Source organism: Arachis stenosperma, chromosome 9 (assembly GCF_014773155.1).
Source record: "Arachis stenosperma cultivar V10309 chromosome 9, arast.V10309.gnm1.PFL2, whole genome shotgun sequence".
In the NCBI taxonomy this organism is placed as follows: Eukaryota; Viridiplantae; Streptophyta; class Magnoliopsida; order Fabales; family Fabaceae; genus Arachis; species Arachis stenosperma.
In genome coordinates this window covers 144,397,356-144,415,412 of record NC_080385.1, presented here as the reverse complement: position 1 = coordinate 144,415,412, position 18,057 = coordinate 144,397,356, and the positions used below count along the sequence as shown (strand labels likewise).

Here is an 18,057-nt window from a genome sequence, read left to right as displayed (position 1 = left end):
TGAATGCAACTACATGCAAAAATGTTTCTACCTACTTGGTTAAAAATAAATAAGTTCTTCAAGACAAATATGAATTAAATTCCACTAATTCAAATCACAGAATAAAAAGCAAGTAAACTTGTATGAAGATAGCTAATGAAAGCAGGGAACATAGAATCAAGCATTGAACCCTCACTAGTAGTGTATATCACTCTAATCTCTCAAGTGTCTAAGGTCAATCACTCTATTCTTCTCTAATCATGCTTTCTAAACTTTTGTTCCTCATCTAATCAATTAACAAATATTTAGCATACCAATGCAAATATCATGAGGTCTTTTCAGGGTTGTAATGGGGCTGAGGTAAAGGTAAGGGTATATATAAGGCTAAGTGAGCTAATTAAGTGAATCCTTGATTAGTCTAAGATCTCACCTAACATACATACTTTGTAAAGCAAAGCTTCTTTACCTATTCTCCCATATTTTTCCGACTTTTGATGTTTCATGCTCATGTATTAGTTTTAATTTTGTCTCATGTGCATTGCTTTATTTTGCATTTGGGGAATTCTTTTGTATCCCCTTTATTCAAATACTGAATAAATTTTATTTTTTATTTTTTATTTTTTAATGCATATGGTAATTCAATTATTTTGATTTCACAAGAGCATGCTTCCCAAAATTTTTATTTTGAATTATTTCATTCTTTTCAACTTCCTACCCTTTGTTTTTATCATCCATGTTCCCAATAGGTTTCCCATACTTAAACAATTACACAATTTCTATCTTAAGCTAACCAAGGATTCAACTTGAGATTTTAAATTTGTTTTTCTGCTTAAGGCTAGTGTTGTGATTTATAAAATAAGAGGGAATTAAAGGTTCAAGGGGGCTAATAAAGGTGATGTAAAAGGTAGGCTTTATTTGGGATAAGTGAGCTAAAATCAAGCAATGGCCTCAATCATATGCAAGCATGTAAATATACTAAACAATGGACATATAGGCTGAAACAAAGTAAAGATTGCAATTATAGGGAAGAAAACACACAAGAATAAAATATTATGGTTAAATAATGTAACCATGCAATTAAGCTCAAAATCTCACAGGTTGTGTGTTCTTTGGCTCAAAAACCATGTTCCAAATACAACTTCAAACACGTTTAGCAAATTTTTTTTTTCAATTTAAATTAGTGAAATACTATAAAAATTTCTTGAAAAAGAAAATATTACTTCAACCAAGTGGTAAAATATGCACAAAATCAAATAAATATGCAAATGCAATAACTAGCTACAAAGAAAATTTAAACATTGGTGTGGAGACAAGAAAGTACTGACCCATGGAGATCGGTATCGACCTCCCCACACTTAAAGATTGCACGGTCCTCGGTGCATGCTGAGATGTGCAGGTGGACGAGTTGTTTCAACTGATGCTTGACTCCAAAGATTGTACAGATGGACTTGCCTGTCTCCCCATGTGAACGTCTTTCGGTTCTCTTCCGGGTGGCCATCCTAAAAGAAAAAGGGAAGAAGAGTAACCCAGAAATAAAGATAGGAAAATAAATACAGTATGGGTAGGTTAATGCCAAATAATAAGGGTCTCAATTACATGGTAGCTACAACATGTAAGTGAGAAAACAATAGAAGCCATGGCATGCCAGTGGTACAAAATGTACAACAATGGGAAAGAGAGAAGAGAAGGAGAGATAATATAAATTCATGTCAATGCAAAAGCAATACAGATATAGAAGATTGACATTGATTTAAATAATATTACTCAATCAGAATTAAACAAGTCACTAAGTACCAAGAAAATACCAGAAGAGATGTAACAGTTGAATAAGAATATTTAAACACTAATGGTAAAATAATAAATTTAGAAAAATAAAAATATGTAATGAATGAAAGTATTAAATAAAATAAAATAAAAGATAGGAAGAATAAGAAGGGAAAGAACGGAAGAAGAAGTAAGTAAGAAAGGAGGGAGAAAAAATTAGGGTTGGGGAAGAAAAGATAAGATATTTGGCAAATTAGGATAAGCTGTGCGGCGCAAGCGACGCGGACGCGTGGGGCACGCAGTCGCGTGACTTGCGTTTGAAGTTAATCGACGCAATCGCGTCGGTCATGCGGTCGCGTGACACGTTTTATGCTACTGGCGCGAGGGCAGCCTCGCGCTCGCACAACTCTCTGTTCAAAATCTTATTTTGCCAAATTTTGGGTGACGCGATCGCATGAGTGGCCATTATGAGGATATGACGCGGTCGCGTCGGTCAAGCGGCCGCGTGGAAAGAATTGTGCGTTTAGCACCGATCCAGCACCACTCTAGCACAATAATTGGCTGTGCACCCTTTTACGTCGAAATCCAGGGCACGCGACCGCGTGGAGTACGCGGTCGCGTGGGAGGCCATTATTCCCATGTGACGCGGTCGCGTGGGATGATTTGTGCCATTGGCATGCCTCCAGCCACGCTCCAGTGTGACTCTCTGTTCGTTTTTATTTTCTCCCCTCTCCTTGCGATGCGGACGCGTCGCTGATGCGGTCGCGTCGCGTGCCTTTTCTTTTTTTTTATTCATGAAAAATGCAGAATGCAATGCTAATATGAATGTTATGCAAAACTCCAGGTTCAATATAATAAAACAAAATAAAACTCGAAAACAAATAAGACTAAATAAAAATGAAAAAGGAACGATCATACAATGGTGGGTTGTCTCCCACCTAGCACTTTTAGTTAAAGTCCTTAAGTTGGACATTTGGTGAGCTCCTTGTCATGGTGGCTTATGCTTGTACTGATCCAGGAATCTCCACCAATGTTTGCAATTCCAATATCCTCCGGGATCCTAAATCTTGTTTCGGCACCCGTCTTCAAGTTGATTATCATGATTCCATCCGGGTGGTTTAGCTTTAGAATTCTCACTGAAGTAACCAAACAGCTTCCTAGACCCATTCAACTGAGCTTTATACCAACCTTTGCGTTTAAACTTTGAGCTTCCAACCATGATGAACCTTGCAGGATAATTCATACCACTAGCCATCTTCCTTTTACTCTTAATGTTACAAAGAGCTCTAAGTTGACCATCCGTCTCCAGTAGCCCGTATTCAAGTGGAATTAGAAAGCTAAGGGATATGAATTTCACCCACTTGAATGTTGTGAAGGATGATGGCAACTTAGGGGGAGGTGTTTTTAATGAACGTGCAAGCTACACTCCTTTGTGCTCTTCTTTGACATCTTCCACCTCTTTGCAAGCTTCTTCAATATCAACATCTTCCTCTTAGTATATTTCTTCCAATTTAATTTCTTCTTCATTGATCACCAAGGGTATGGGGGGTTGTGCTTTTTCTTCTTGAATCTCCATCTCTTGATCAACCTCGTCCAAGTATTCAACCATGATATGCCTTGGAGGTTGTACACCCTCCTCAACAACAAATTCAAACTCCTTAGAAGAGGGTTCTGTGACTTGAGGTTCCTGTGGAGTTTCTGCATCTCCTAAATCTTCAACCACTTCTTCCTCTGCAACTATTATGGCTTTCTCCACTTGTTCCAGTACAAAGTCATGCTCCTTATTGTCCACTAGAGTCTCTAGTGTCTCCTTCATGCTACGTTCTTCATTAGATTCTCCACATGGGGCCATGGGAGTTGATTGGATGTCTGAACGTTTGGAAGATAATTGATTTATTGCTTCCTCCAGTTGATGAAGGGTTGCATGAAATTGATCTGTTGTTTCCTTTAAATGATCCCTTGACTCTTGTTCCTCCTTGATGATTACCTTTCCATGACAACTCCCCTTAATTACTCCTTCACCTTCAAGGGTCTCTTCTACCTTCACCTTTAGTGCCTCCTCTAGCTCCTTATGACGTATGGATTTGCGAAGACGATCCTCTCTCTCTTGTTCCATATCAATAGCATCATGGGGATCATCTTGCTCTTGGATTGATGGATGTGGGCGCTCTTCCATGGATTGTGGTGATGGGATGGGTGGATCATTATGTGGTTGAAAAGGAAGTGCACTAAAGCTTAAAGGTTGATTGTTGAAGGTATTTGATAGTCCAATTCGGGCGGCGAGAGCTTGTATAGTAGAGTTTAGATCGGTAAATGCTTTCTCCATGGAGGTTTGGGGTGGATAGGAGGGTTCATTTGTTGGGAAAAAGGGTTCATGGTAGGAAGATGTTTCGTCCTGATAATGATAAGAAGATGGTGTATATTGAGGTGGTGGTTCTGTGTATGGTTCATTTGGTGGTTGGTGTGGTGAACAAGGATTGGGGTCATATGGAGGTGAATAGTGGAAAGGGGCTCGTGAGTGTAGCGGTTCAAAGTTATGTTGAGAGGATGGTCTATAGGCACGGGATGGGACTTGTTCGTAGTTACAAGGTTGTCCACCATATCTTTCAGCTGGGTATGCATTGTGGAATGGTCGTTGTCCATGATATCTTGGAGGGTGTTGTTGCCTAAAGGGTTGATTAGATCCTCTTGGCTCCATCCATCCTTGATTGGTCTGACCTTGATGCACATTCCTGCTGTGGTTTCTATTTCCTTCAACAAAGTTAGAACCAAACTCAAAGCGAGAGGGGTGAGAATTCATAGTAGATATCAGAAATAAGAGGGAAGAGGGAAAACAAATAAACAAGTAAAAGAAAAATATTTTTTTTTGAAAAATATTTACAATAACCAATAATAAGGCACACGTTTGCAATTCCCCGGCAACGGCGCCATTTTGACGTTAGGATTTTTGCTAGTAAAGAATTTTATAAAAATAGTCGCGTTGTAGATATAGATTCTAAACCAACAGAAATCCCTTCGTACAAACGTTTTGGTTGTCACAAGTAACAAACCCCTTTGAAATTGATAACCGAGTATTCAAACCTCGGGTCGTCTTCTCAAGGAATTGCAGGGAGGTATGTTCTTATTATTGGCTATGAAAAAGGTAAAATTGGGGGTTTTTGGAATTTGGGCAATGGGCATAGCTATATTTTCAAAGCAATAAAAATAAATAAATAACTGTAAAATAAACTCTTGGCAAGGTATAAGAACTGAAAGTCCTATCCTAGTTATCCTTATCAATTATGATGAGAATTGGATTTTTCTCCCACCTTGTTAACCTCTAACTATGAAGGTAAGTTAAGTGGAAGAATCAATTCGAATCCTCAAGTCCTAGTCTTTCCTTGGGAAAGGCTAGAGTTATTGGAATATGAATTAATGAAATGAAGAAATCCAATTTTCAATCAACAATGAGTTTGATAACTCTAGAGTCACCAATTATTTAACCAAAACCAAAAGGGTAACAGAAAAATCCAAATTATTTATATAAATAAAAGACACAAATCATAGATCTGAAAATACCTCAAATTATATTTAAATAAGAAAATCAATCCAAACATAGAACATTGAAAATAAATAAATACAAAGAACATTGAACCTGGGATCGAGAGTCACTCCTAAAACTAGGAGAAGTCCTAAATCCTAATTTCTAAAAACTCTACCTAAATCCTAAGAGAGAGGAGAGAACCTCTCTTTCTAAAAACTACATCTAAAATAATAAAAAGTGAATTATGAATAGCATGATTATGAATGGATGCATTCCCCCACTTTATAGCCTCTAATCTGTGTTTTCTGAGCCGAAAACTAGGTCAGAAACAGCCCAGAAGTCACTTCCAGCGCTTTCTGGTCCGTACAGGTCGCGGAAAAGTGATGCGGCCACATGGCTCACGCGGCCGCGCGGGTTGCGTTCCTGCCAGGTCACGCGTCCGCGTGACTCACGCGTTCGCTCGCCTGACGTCGGGGAAGCTATGGCAAATTATATATCAAATCAAAGCCCCGGACGTTAGCTTTCCAACGCAACTAGAACCGCATCGTTTGGACCTCTGTAGCTAAAGTTATAGCCGTTTGAGTGCGAAGAGGTCAGGCTGGACAGCTTAGCAATTTCTCCAACTTATTGTATTCCTTCCACTTTTGCATGCTTCCTTCCCATCCTCCAAGCCATTCCTGCCTTATAATATCTGAAAACACTTAACACACATATCAAGGCATCTAATGGTAATAAGAGAGGATTAATAATAAGTAAATATAAGATCAAAGAAGCATGTTTTCAATCATAGCACAAAATCAGGAAGGAAAATGTAAAACATGCGAATTGTATGAATAAGTGAGTAAAGAGTTGATAAAAACCACTCAATTGAGTATAAGATAAACCATAAATAGTGGTTTATCAGTGGTCAAAGGTGTTTCCTTAAAACCACCACTAAGCCTAAGAAAAGTTATTTTATTTTATGAAGTGGGTTTTATTGCTTGTTTTGATCACACACACCAAAAAGAGAAGTATTTGCCTTCATCATTTTTCAAGTCAAATAAGTTTTAAATTCTTTTCAATTTTTATTTGACTTGTCATTTTAAAACTACCTGTATTGTTTTTAAAATTCAAAATTCTTTGAATCTTGTTTTATTAAATTGGTTTGTGTTTTCAAAGAATTTTTGAATATTTAAAGCGGTTATTATGATAACTTCTCATCTTCTCCACTACTCCTATTTTTTCTTACATATAAAATATTTTTAACTTGCATTTTTTAGTATTTTGGTGTCGATCTGAGTAATGAAATCCAAGACAGAATTTTATATCTTAAGAGTAGTGGTACTGTAAAGAAATCTAAGAAAAAGGGCACAAAGGCATCCAAGACACAATTTTAAAAGAAGAGGAAGATTCTCTTACAATCGAGGATGAGGGATCTGATGTGTAGCCCTGTTTGATGCTGTTGTTTTCTTACAATTTGTTTTTTGATGATACATTTTACTACTTCTGTTAACACTAACACTATTACCTATTTTGCACTTGTGGTTTGCATATTGAACCGTTTTCTATGCAGGTTTACTATCCTTGATAACAACAGGGGGAGTAACTAGTGTGTGAAAATAACTTGAAACAATTGAACTTATGATGCTTGAGACTGGCTGCAATTTTTTTTTGTTTTAAACTATTATTTCACGCAGTTCTGATTATGCATATTGCTCTGATTATGAATATTACTTTTATTTTGTTTTGGTAACTGAGCTTTTGATTAAGGCTGCTCCATGATGTTGCTGTTGAAAAATTATTTCTAAAATATTGGTTTATCAGTAATTTTTGTTCTATTTCTGGATATTAGTTGTTAAACTCTGTTGTAACTTAATCTTTACACTTTTACCTGCTGTGTGTTAAATTGTTTCTCCATGCAGATTTTTTTCCTTGATGACAAAGGGGGAAAAAAGCTAAAAATAAATTAAAACAATTTAAGTTTCAAGTGATTAGTTTAGTGATTTAAGTTTTAAGTGATTAGTTTAGTGCTCTGTTTTAAGCATTGTCCTGTTTTAATGCTCTGTTTTAGGCACTTACTTAGTTTTAAGCACTATCTTAATCCTGATTGCTTTGATAACATTTTTTGCCCAAATGCCTTCTGTTTTAAATCTAAATATGGAGTTGATTGGCTGAAATTTGTTTGAATGATCCATTTTGAAATTTTATGTTATTTTCGGATCAGTTTTTCTTTTGTGGCTTTATAAGATTTTATCTTACTCTGTTTAAAGGATCCTAATATTTCTTGAAAATTTTCAAAAGGATCACTTACTACATGATAAAAGGAACACATCATTTCTGTGCATATAGATGTTATTTATGTGTGTTAATCAGGTTGATCAAAGCACACATTAAGGGGAAGCATAGTAAATGGGGGAGCTGTCCGTGAAACACCCAAGGGAAGTTTTTTCTCCTAATTTTTTCAATTTATTTTAATAATATTTGTCATCAAGAAAGAGATTGTTGAGTTTGAAAACAAATATTAAAAATGATTATCAAATATTATTAAAATGTTAATTAAATATTTATCAAAATATTACAAATTGTTTGTTTGATGAATTTGGTTTAGTGTGCAGGTAAGTAAATTATTTGTGGCCCAAATTAAACAAGTCCACTTTGATCAAAAAACAAATTTCGCCATACCAAATTGATTGAAAACAAGTAGCTGAAGAAAGAAAAACAAAAAGGGCCAAATAAAAGATACCAAGCCCAAGCGATAATGTAGCCCAAGAACCAAGTGTGATGAATTAAAGAAAACTAAGAGACCACAAACTTCATTGTTACTCACACTCTTGGAAACTGGAACTTGAAATTAAATTCAATTTAATTTTTTTCAAAACCCATGATAAATTAAAGAAAGAAACCAAAGGCCAAAACCTCCATACGGAAAAAGATCCTCTCCAGTTTTTTTAACAATTGATAGAATCCAGTGTGATCTATCACCTTTGATTCTATGAGTGGGACCAGAAATAAATAAGAGAGAGAACGCAATGAATGATTAGATTGAACACTGGATACCATCCAGTTTTTTTCTCACTGGAGAGGATCCACTCCCCCTCCATACGGTAATCACAAAAAGTAGTCACTTTCTCTTATGCATTGAGAATGTAAACTTGGAATTCAATTTGATTTAATTTTGTTAAAAGCTTCTACCGAAAGTTTTTCCTTTCTTCTCTCTCCTCTCTCTTGTTTCGATCACATCACTCATTTAAAGAAGAAGAAAGAAGAAAAATGGAAGGCACAAAGGGAAGGTCTATGAAGAAAGGCTAAAAAGATTTTTGCCACAGAAGGAAGGTCTATGAAAAAGGGCTAAAAGATTTTTGCCAAGAAAGGAAAAGAAAGGCTTTGATCAAGAAGCAAATCTATTTTCGTAAAGGCACAACAAAAGTTTATTTCCTTTTTTGTGCTATAAAGAAGAGAAAATCCTCAGAGTCTCAAGTATGGAAGAAGCAACAATGGAGAACATGAAGCCTACATGGTTCAGAGACACATCAATGGTCAGAATCAAAACTTAGAGCCAAAACAAGAACGCACGGCTCAGATTCAAGATTCTTGAAAAAAAAAGTTGAAAGAGAAGATTGAAGGTATGGTTGCATGTCACTGCTTCTACCCTCTCTTGTAACACCCTAATATTCAAATCCTTATGCTCGAGTCATAAGTCAGTGATATTACGGTGGTACGACTCTCTGGTGGATTTTTAATATATAAATATAGTTAATTTCGAAAGGAGTATTAATCGAGAAGCCTGAAAAGAGTAGAAATAAAATCGCAAAGACGTATCACTCACGTTTCGACAACGAAAAGGTAAACTGTGAAGCCGAAAGCGATAGACGGACAAGACATAAAGGAGATTAAGAGACAGATAACAGATAGATATATATAACGTAAGTAAAATAGCCACTAGTCGCGACCCGCGAAGTTTAGGCCGGCTAGGGTACAGTACGAAAGTAGTTGACAACAATATATCCTAATCTCTCCCAAAGGAAACATGAGAGCCTCTATAGGCAAGTTCCAAAAGAGTTCAATACATAATATAATCCTTTCAAAACAAAGATAGAGAGATTCTAATAAAAACACAAAGTAGAGGAAATAAATATCTTCGCCGTCTCTCAGACGAACCACAGCTCACTTCTGAGCACCTGGACCTGTATCTGAAAAACAAGAGATATATACGGAATGAGAACCCCGGGCCCATGGGTTCCCAGTACGGTAAAAGTGCCAAATAAATACAATGCACTGCAATAAAAACTCACTAAGCATCCTAAACTCCTTTTCACCAAGTATCCAGCCTAGATTCTCACTGATCCATAAATAGGCATCTGACGTAAGGGGATACTAAATCTAGTTCATATTGCACATGTTTCCCAATCTGCTGATTCTTTCACGAATCAGACTCAGAATCATAAGCAAAACCATTACCAGTTGCTCTGCCTCAGCAGCTCCATATCAATACATCATACCCTCGCCTGGAGCTAGTGAAATCACATCACTACGTCCACCCAGGGGGCTCAAATGATCTCATTCAAAAATCATCATCATTATGCAATCGCATTATCAATTTATCTCATCAAGAACAGCCCCCAACATCCACCAACACCATCATGAGGGATCTCTCAGTTGTACAAACACAAGCAATACAGTCAAGTAATACACAAATAAGGTACAAGTAGAACAAGTAGCATGTAATCAGGTAACATAGCATATATGATATAGAAATCCAAAACAAATAGGCAAACCCCAAACAATTCAAACATATGCAAATGATGTATGCCTGCCCTATGGCTGATGATATCATCTGTCGGTTATCAAGCCAACCCGACGTGTCCGGTAGCTAACCCGGGCACAGTCTCTCTGTTGCGTATTAATATCATTAGAGGGAATCTGCGGCCTGTCGCCATTAGAGGGTATCTGCGCCCTGTCGCCATTAGAGGGTATCGGTGCCCTGTCACCCTTACAACCAGAGAGAAAATACAAGCATTGACCCGGAGCAAGCGGGACGAACCACAACCCTTGCTACTACCCAGGTATCTGAGTTACATTCATTCAAAACTCCATAATTAACTCATTTATCATAAACATCATTTTTCGTCTCATACCTGGAGCAAGTGGACTAGCCACTGCTACTACCCAGGGAAACTCGTATCTCAGATAGTGGAAGTGCAAATCACAATTATCAATAATTCAGCATAAACATGCATGAATTCTCATCCATGGATCAACATGCATATTAGCCATCTGGCTCACGGTTAAATCCATAACCAGCCAATATTCATAGCATACACAGCTATTCCGGCTCACGGTTCAATCCAGACCCAGCCAATTCATAAACAATTACGGCCCTTCGGCCAATGGCATAACAAGCACTTCCACCACCATCCTCCACATCTCACATAATCCTCAATGATCCTCATTGATTATTCATTTTCCCCTTGCTTCACTTGCAAGTTACCTCATTCACTAGCCCTTTTCTAATAGCTAGGCATATCATAAAGATTTAAGATATAAGTGGTGAGATCGGAGGCTTAGAAGTATGAGATTTGGCTTTTAAAACTCAAATATCAACTTTGGCATGAAAACAATGCCACGCGTACGCGTACTCCACGCGCACGCGTGGATGTCCTTAAAAACTCATCGACGCGCAAGCGTCATGCACGCTAACGTGTGGATTAAAAATTTGCCAAATCGACGCGCACGCGCCAACCACGCGTACGCGTGGATATTCTCGTGCCCCAGGCACAAAGCTGGCACAGTTCTGGCACAACTCTCTGGAAAATGGCTGGGCATTGGGTGCAGCACTATCGGCGCGCCCGCGCACATCACGCGCACGCGTGGATGGCGTTTTCTGAAAGATCGGCGCGTACGCGCCAAGTGCGCCCACGCGCAAGGGGTTATTCTGCTAAAAATTTTCTAAGTTAAAAACTGCAGAATTCACAGCTTCAACCCCCAATCTTCCGACGGACATTACTTCCTCATTTTAAATCGTTTTTCACCCGTTCTTCGAACGGCATGGACATCCCGGATCCAATTTCATTTCTAAACAGATTTGGCACAAAACAAAGATCCGTAGTCCAAGTTATGTCCCGTCAAAGTATGCCCAAAAACCATATTTTCATATAAACCCACAAAGTGCCATTTTCAAAACAAGCCATTTTCAACTCTTTTCAAAATCAATCAAAACATGCCATTTTCATCCCTTTTCTTTGAAATCAATCAAAATACATCAATTTCAACATCAAGCCTCCTCAACTCACACATTGACACTTTACCACAATATACAAAATCACTATCCCATCATTTTGACCCACTTCACCCAAGTGGCTCAAACTCAAACATATTGACATATCATATACTCTTCCTCATGCCAATCCTCAACAATACTATTCCCAATCAACCATCATTATACATAACCAATATCATACTCACTATCACGTGGTTTCACCCCCAAATCAACCTTAATCATTTCTCAAGCATATATCATAGCATACATATCTCTCACGCATTATCATCCCATCAAGGCATCAAAAATCATACTCACATATATGACCACATAATATATCTCAACCAAAATCAAACATACCTCATCTATACTATTTCACCCAAAATTTACCAATTTCCACACTTCAACTCCTCAAACCTCATTATTCAATGACCAACCCAATCATTCATATATTCATTATATGAAATTCATCCAATTACTTGTGTCATCATACAATGCACACATCAACTTACCTTTCTTACCTCTTTCCGGCCTCCGTCCCAAAATATACGGCCTCCGGCCCAATTTCACAATTTAAATGCATAAATCACAATTCAATACTCATTACCCAAAACATCAAATTTTTAATACACCAAGCATACAAGGCCACACAATTCTCAACCCAATCATTAATTCACAATACATATCAACTATGCATATTAGCACCAACCATTTACACAATCCAAACTTAATCCTAGGGGCATCTAGCCTAGGAATTCTCATCACACCACACGGTACTTAAATGAAACTTAAACCGTACCTCTTGTAGCAAAATCAATTGAGCCTCTTCTTTGGAAGTCTCCACCCACCTTAGCTCCAAGCCTCACCAAAGCTCCACAAGCAATACCAACCTCCCAATTGTGCATCAAAATCACCAAATACACTAACATAACCAATATCACATACATACATCAACCTAGGGCTCATAAGGATGATAAATCACAAGAGTTTGAGCACTTCTTACCTCAGCCCATATGAAGTAGGGATAGAACCCACTTAGAATCCATGTTGGAGTATCCCTAAACACCCAAAATCACAAGATTTCAACACTAACTTCCCAAAAACGTGTAACAGTGGAGAATTTCGAAAACTGGGCAGAGATGAATGGAATACTCACCACAAAACTTAGATAGAATTGTAGAGGATGAGAAGAGCGACGCGTGGCCGTAAACGGCTCGTCAATCGGAGCTCCGTAGCTCAAGTTATGGTGGTTTGAAGGTCAAAGAGAGTTAGGTTTTCTCTCTTCTCTTCTCTCTTCTCAATTCAGCGCCCCACACTCCTCTTTTAGGGTAAAAATGAGCTGAAATGCTCATAACTAATGTTTATATATGTTGGGTCTTGGGCCCACTTAGGCCCGGTTCACTTATTTTTGTCCGTTGGCCCAATTTTGGACCAAAACCTTTAAGATTAGCGCTTTAAATCGCACTTCAAATATTTCTACCTCCCCTAATTATAATTCCTCATTTCTTAATCTTATTTACTCATAATCAATTTTCTCAGCTGCAGTACCAGACAGGTCTCAGCCGGTACTGCCGGTCAAAATTCCACTGCGCGCTTTTTCGCAGAAAACTATGTCTTCCGACTCGGAAAAATTCACTGAATCCAAATATCATATTTAAATCATCAAATTCCAATTGCCAAATCTTCCAACCATATTCGCTCCTACTTAACTCATTATTTAATTAATTTCGGTTAGACCGGGTATTATATTCTACCCCCCTAACAGAAATTTTCGCCCTCGAAAATTTCATCCATCACTACGAGTACGCGAGCGTAGTCTGCCGTTATATCCAACGCATAACAGTTCCAAGGTCCTTTTACTCTGCGCGCTTCCGTTGCCGCGCTCTGATTTCTCTATCTCTGAGGATCTCGGTCATTCGTTCCTTACTTTTGTCGTCTCATCAACTCACACCCTATTAAATCTCAAATCATGTCATCAATAATATTGTCATCATCGTTAATCATAGCCATCATCCCACATCACTATAATTAGTCAAAGCTTTCTTCGCTTTTAGAATTCAATGAGTTTGGACTAACAAGCTGACAAACTCTTATGAATCCGCTTTGCTTTACTAATCTATAAAAGCTTTTGAGACTGATGAGCGGATAATTTGTATACTTTTTGGCATTGTTTTTAGTATGTTTTTGATATGATATAGTTAGTTTTTAGTATATTTTTATTAGTTTTTAATTAAAATTCACTTTTCTGGACTTTACTATGAGTTTGTGTTTTTCTGTGATTTCAGGTATTTTCTGGCTGAAATTGAGGGACCTGAGCAAAAATCTGATCCTGAGACCAAAAAGGACTGCAGATGCTGTTGGATTCTGACCTCCCTGCATTCGAAGCGGATTTTCTGGAGCTACAGAAGCCCAATTGGCGCGCTCTCAACGGCGTTGGAAAGTAGACATCCTGGGCTTTCCAGCAATATATAATAGTCCATACTTTGCCCAAGATTTGATGGCCCAAACCGGCGTTCAAAGTCACCTCAAGGAATCCCAGCGTTAAACGCTGGAACTGGCACCCAAATGGGAGTTAAACGCCCAAACTGGCACCAAAGCTGGCGTTTAACTCCAAGAAGAGTCTCTACACGAAATTGCTTCATTGCTCAGCCCAAGCACACACCAAGTGGGCCCGGAAGAGGATTTTTATGTCATTTACTCATTTCTGTACACCCTAGGCTACTAGTTTCTTATAAGTAGGACCTTTTACTATTGTATAGAAATCTTTTGATCACTTTTAGATCTCTAGATCATCTTTGGACATTCTAGTTCTTAGATCATTGGGAGGCTGGCCATTCGGCCATGCCTAGACCTTATGCTTATGTATTTTCAACGGTGGAGTTTCTACACACCATAGATTGAGGTGTGGAGCTCTGCTGTACCTCGAGTATTAATGCAATTACTATTGTTCTTCCATTCAAATTCCGCTTGTTCTTTATCCAAGATATCACTTGTTCTTCAACATGATGAAGGTGATGATTGACGCCCATCACCATTCTCACTCATGAACAAAGTGACTGACAACCACTCTTGTTCTACAAGCATTTGAGGCTTGGTGAATATCTCTTGGATTCCTGATTGCACGATGCATGGTTGATCGCCTGACAACCGAGTGCTCGCCTGACAAACGAGCCAACCATTCCGTGAGATCAGAGTCTTCGTGGTATAGGCAAGAACTGATGGCAGCATTCAAGAGAATCCGGAAGGTCTAACCTTGTCTGTGGTATTCTGAGTAGGATTCAATGATTGAATGACTGTGACGTGCTTCAAACCTGTAACCTACTGGGCGTTAGTGACAGACGCAAAAGAGTTATTCTATTCCGGTAGGGGAGGGAACCACACCGGTGATTGGCAGCACTGTGACAGAGTGTGTGCATTAGCTTTCACTGCGAGGATGGGAGGTAGCTGCTGACAACAGTGAGACCCTATACGAGCTTGCCATGGAAAGGAGTAAGAAGGGTTGGATGAAGACAGTAGGAAAGCAGAGAGACGGAAGGGAAGGCATCTTCATGCGCTTATCTGAAGTTCCTACCAATGAATTACATAAGTATCACTATCTTTATCTTTTATGTTATTTTCGTTCATCACCATATATATCTGAGTTTGCATGACTAAGATTTACAAGATGACCATAGCTTGCTTCAATACTAACAATCTCCGTGGGATCGACCCTTACTCACGTAAGGTTTATTACTTGGACGACCCAGTGCACTTGCTGGTTAGTTGTGCGAAGTTGTGTAATGCCATGGTATTGAGCGCACCAAGTTTTTGGAGCCATTACCAGGGATTATGAGAGTTGTGAAAAAGTATAGTTCACAATTTCGCGCACCAAGTTTTTGGCGCCGTTGCCGGGGATTGTTCTAGTTTTGAGCAAGCCTTTGGTAACATCAGTGCCAAGATCCGGCAACAACATCAAATTTTTGGTGTTATTGCCCGGGATTGTTCAGGCTGGACAACTGACGGTTCATCTTGTTGCTTAGATTAGGTATTTTTTTCGAAATTCTTGAAGATGAATTCTAGAGTTTCATGATGATTTGTTGAAATCTGGCTGGCTGAGAAGCCATGTCTAATCTGATTGGACCGAGGTTTCAACTTATCACCACAAGAGCTTGTTGATTTCGTATCAATCTTGCTTTTGGAGCAGTGATTTGCTAATGCTTGGCTGACCTTTGGTCATGTCTAGTGTTTTGGACCGAAGCTTTCTTTGGAAGCTTGGCTGGCTGTGAAGCCATGTCTAATTCCTGGACCGGAGTCTTAGACTAGCATTGGACTGATTCCTGGAATTCTCATTAAGAATTTTGATACCTTATTTTTCCACTTAATTTTCGAAAAACACAAAAAAATTAAAAAATTAAAAAATCATAAAATTCAAAAATATTTCTTGTTTGAGTCTAGTGTCTCATCCTAAGTTTGGTGTCAACTGCATGCATTCATATGTCTTAGTGATCTTCAAGATGTTCTTGATGATTCACTTGCTCTGATCTTTGAATTCTATTGACTTGAGTATTTTGTGTGTCTCATATGCATTTTCAGTTCATTAGTGTCAGTAGTATACAAACTGCTAAGTTTGGTGTCTTGCATGCATTGTTATTTGATTCTTGTTGCATTTTAATTATTAAAAATCCAAAAATATTTTTAATTTGTGTCTTTTCAAGTCAATGATACAAGGGATTGAAGATTCAGAACACACTGCAGAGGAATTATACAGAAAAAGCTGAGCATTCAAAAATGCCCAGTGAAGAAGGCAGACTGGCGTTTAAACGCCAGCCAGGGCACCTGGTTGGGCGTTTAACGCCCAAAAAGGTAGCATTTTGGGCGTTAAACGCCAGAATGTATACCATTCTGGGCGTTTAACGCCAGGATGGTGCTAGGGGGAAGATTTTGTTTTCAAATCAATTTTTTCAAGTTTTTCAAAATCAAATCTTTTTCAAATCAAATCTTTTCACTCAAATGTTTTCAAAATTAATTTCTTTCCTTTCAAAGATACTTACTAACAATTAATGATTTGATTGAACATTTTTTGCCTTTTCTGTTAAGGAAGGTTTTATGTTTGAATCATATTTTTTCTTGTTAGGCAAGTCACTAATTTTCCAAATCAAATCTTTTAAAATAATTTTCAAAACATATCTTTTAAAATGGTTTTCAAATCATATCTTCTCAATCACATCTTTTTAAGACAATAACCTTTCAATCATATTTTTTTTATCATATCTTTTTCAAATTAGTTTTCAATCAAATCTTTTTAGTTTCTAATTTCAAAATCTTTTTCAAAAATCACTTGATTTCTCTTCCACTTTCAATTTTCGAAAATTATCAATCAAATTTTCAAAATGTTTTCAAAATCTTTTAATTGAATTTTCGAAAATCCTCTTCCCTCCTTCTCACATCCTTCTATTTATGGAGTACCACTCCTTCTAAATGCACAATTCGAACCTTATCTAATTAAAGTTCGAATTCTTCTTCTCCTTCTTCTTTCTATTTCTCTTTTCCTCTGACATTTCAAGGAATCTCTATACTGTGACATAGAGGATTCCACATTTTCTTTTTCTCTTCTCTTTCATATGAGCAGGAGCAGAGACAAAGGCATTCTTGTTGAAGCTGATCCTGAACCCGAAAGGACCTTGAAGAGAAAGCTAAGAGAAGCCAAAGCACAACTCTCTTTAGAGGACCTGACCGAATTCTTCAAAGAAGAAGAACCCATGGCAGCCGAAAACAACAACAATGCCAACAATGCAAGGAAGGTGCTGGGTGACTTTACTGCACCTACTCCCGACTTCTATGGGAGAAGCATCTCTATCCCTGCCATTGGAGCAAACAACTTTGAGCTTAAGCCTCAATTAGTTTCTCTAATGCAACAGAATTGCAAGTTCCATGGACTTCCAATGGAAGATCCTCATCAGTTTTTAGCTGAATTCTTGCAAATCTGTGACACAGTCAAGACTAATGGGGTTAACCCTGAGGTCTATAGACTGATGCTATTCCCTTTTGCTGTAAGAGACAGAGCTAGAATATGGTTGGATTCTCAACCTAAAGAAAGCCTGGACTCTTGGGAAAAGCTAGTCAATGCCTTCTTGGCAAAGTTCTTTCCACCACAAAGATGGAGTAAGCTTAGAGTGGAAGTCCAAACCTTCAGACAGAAGGATGGAGAATCCCTCTATGAAGCTTGGGAAAGATACAAATAATTAATCAGAAAATGTCCCTCAGACATGCTTTCTGAATGGAGCATCATAGGTATTTTCTATGATGGTCTCTCTGAACTATCCAAGATGTCTTTGGATAGCTCTGCTGGAGGATCTCTTCATCTGAAGAAGACGCCTACAGAGGCTCAAGAGCTAATTGAAATGGTTGCAAATAACCAATTCATGTACACTTCTGAAAGGAATCCTGTGAACAATGGGACAAATCAGAAGAAAGGAGTTCTTGAGATTGATGTTCTGAATGCCATTCTAGCTCAGAACAAGATATTGACTCAACAAGTCAATTTGATTTCTCAAAGTCTGTCTGAAATGCAAAATGC

The 18,057-nt window shown here is 38.1% G+C and overlaps 1 non-coding gene across 1 annotated transcript; it reads right to left on the bottom strand.

Moving 5' to 3' along the window:
• Nucleotides 1-17,644: 17,644 nt before the first annotated feature.
• On the bottom strand, nucleotides 17,645-17,752 carry LOC130952131 (small nucleolar RNA R71). The gene has a single exon (XR_009074312.1). It is a non-coding gene; the product is annotated as a small nucleolar RNA R71 (small nucleolar RNA).
• Between the last annotated feature and the right edge of the window lie 305 nt (nucleotides 17,753-18,057).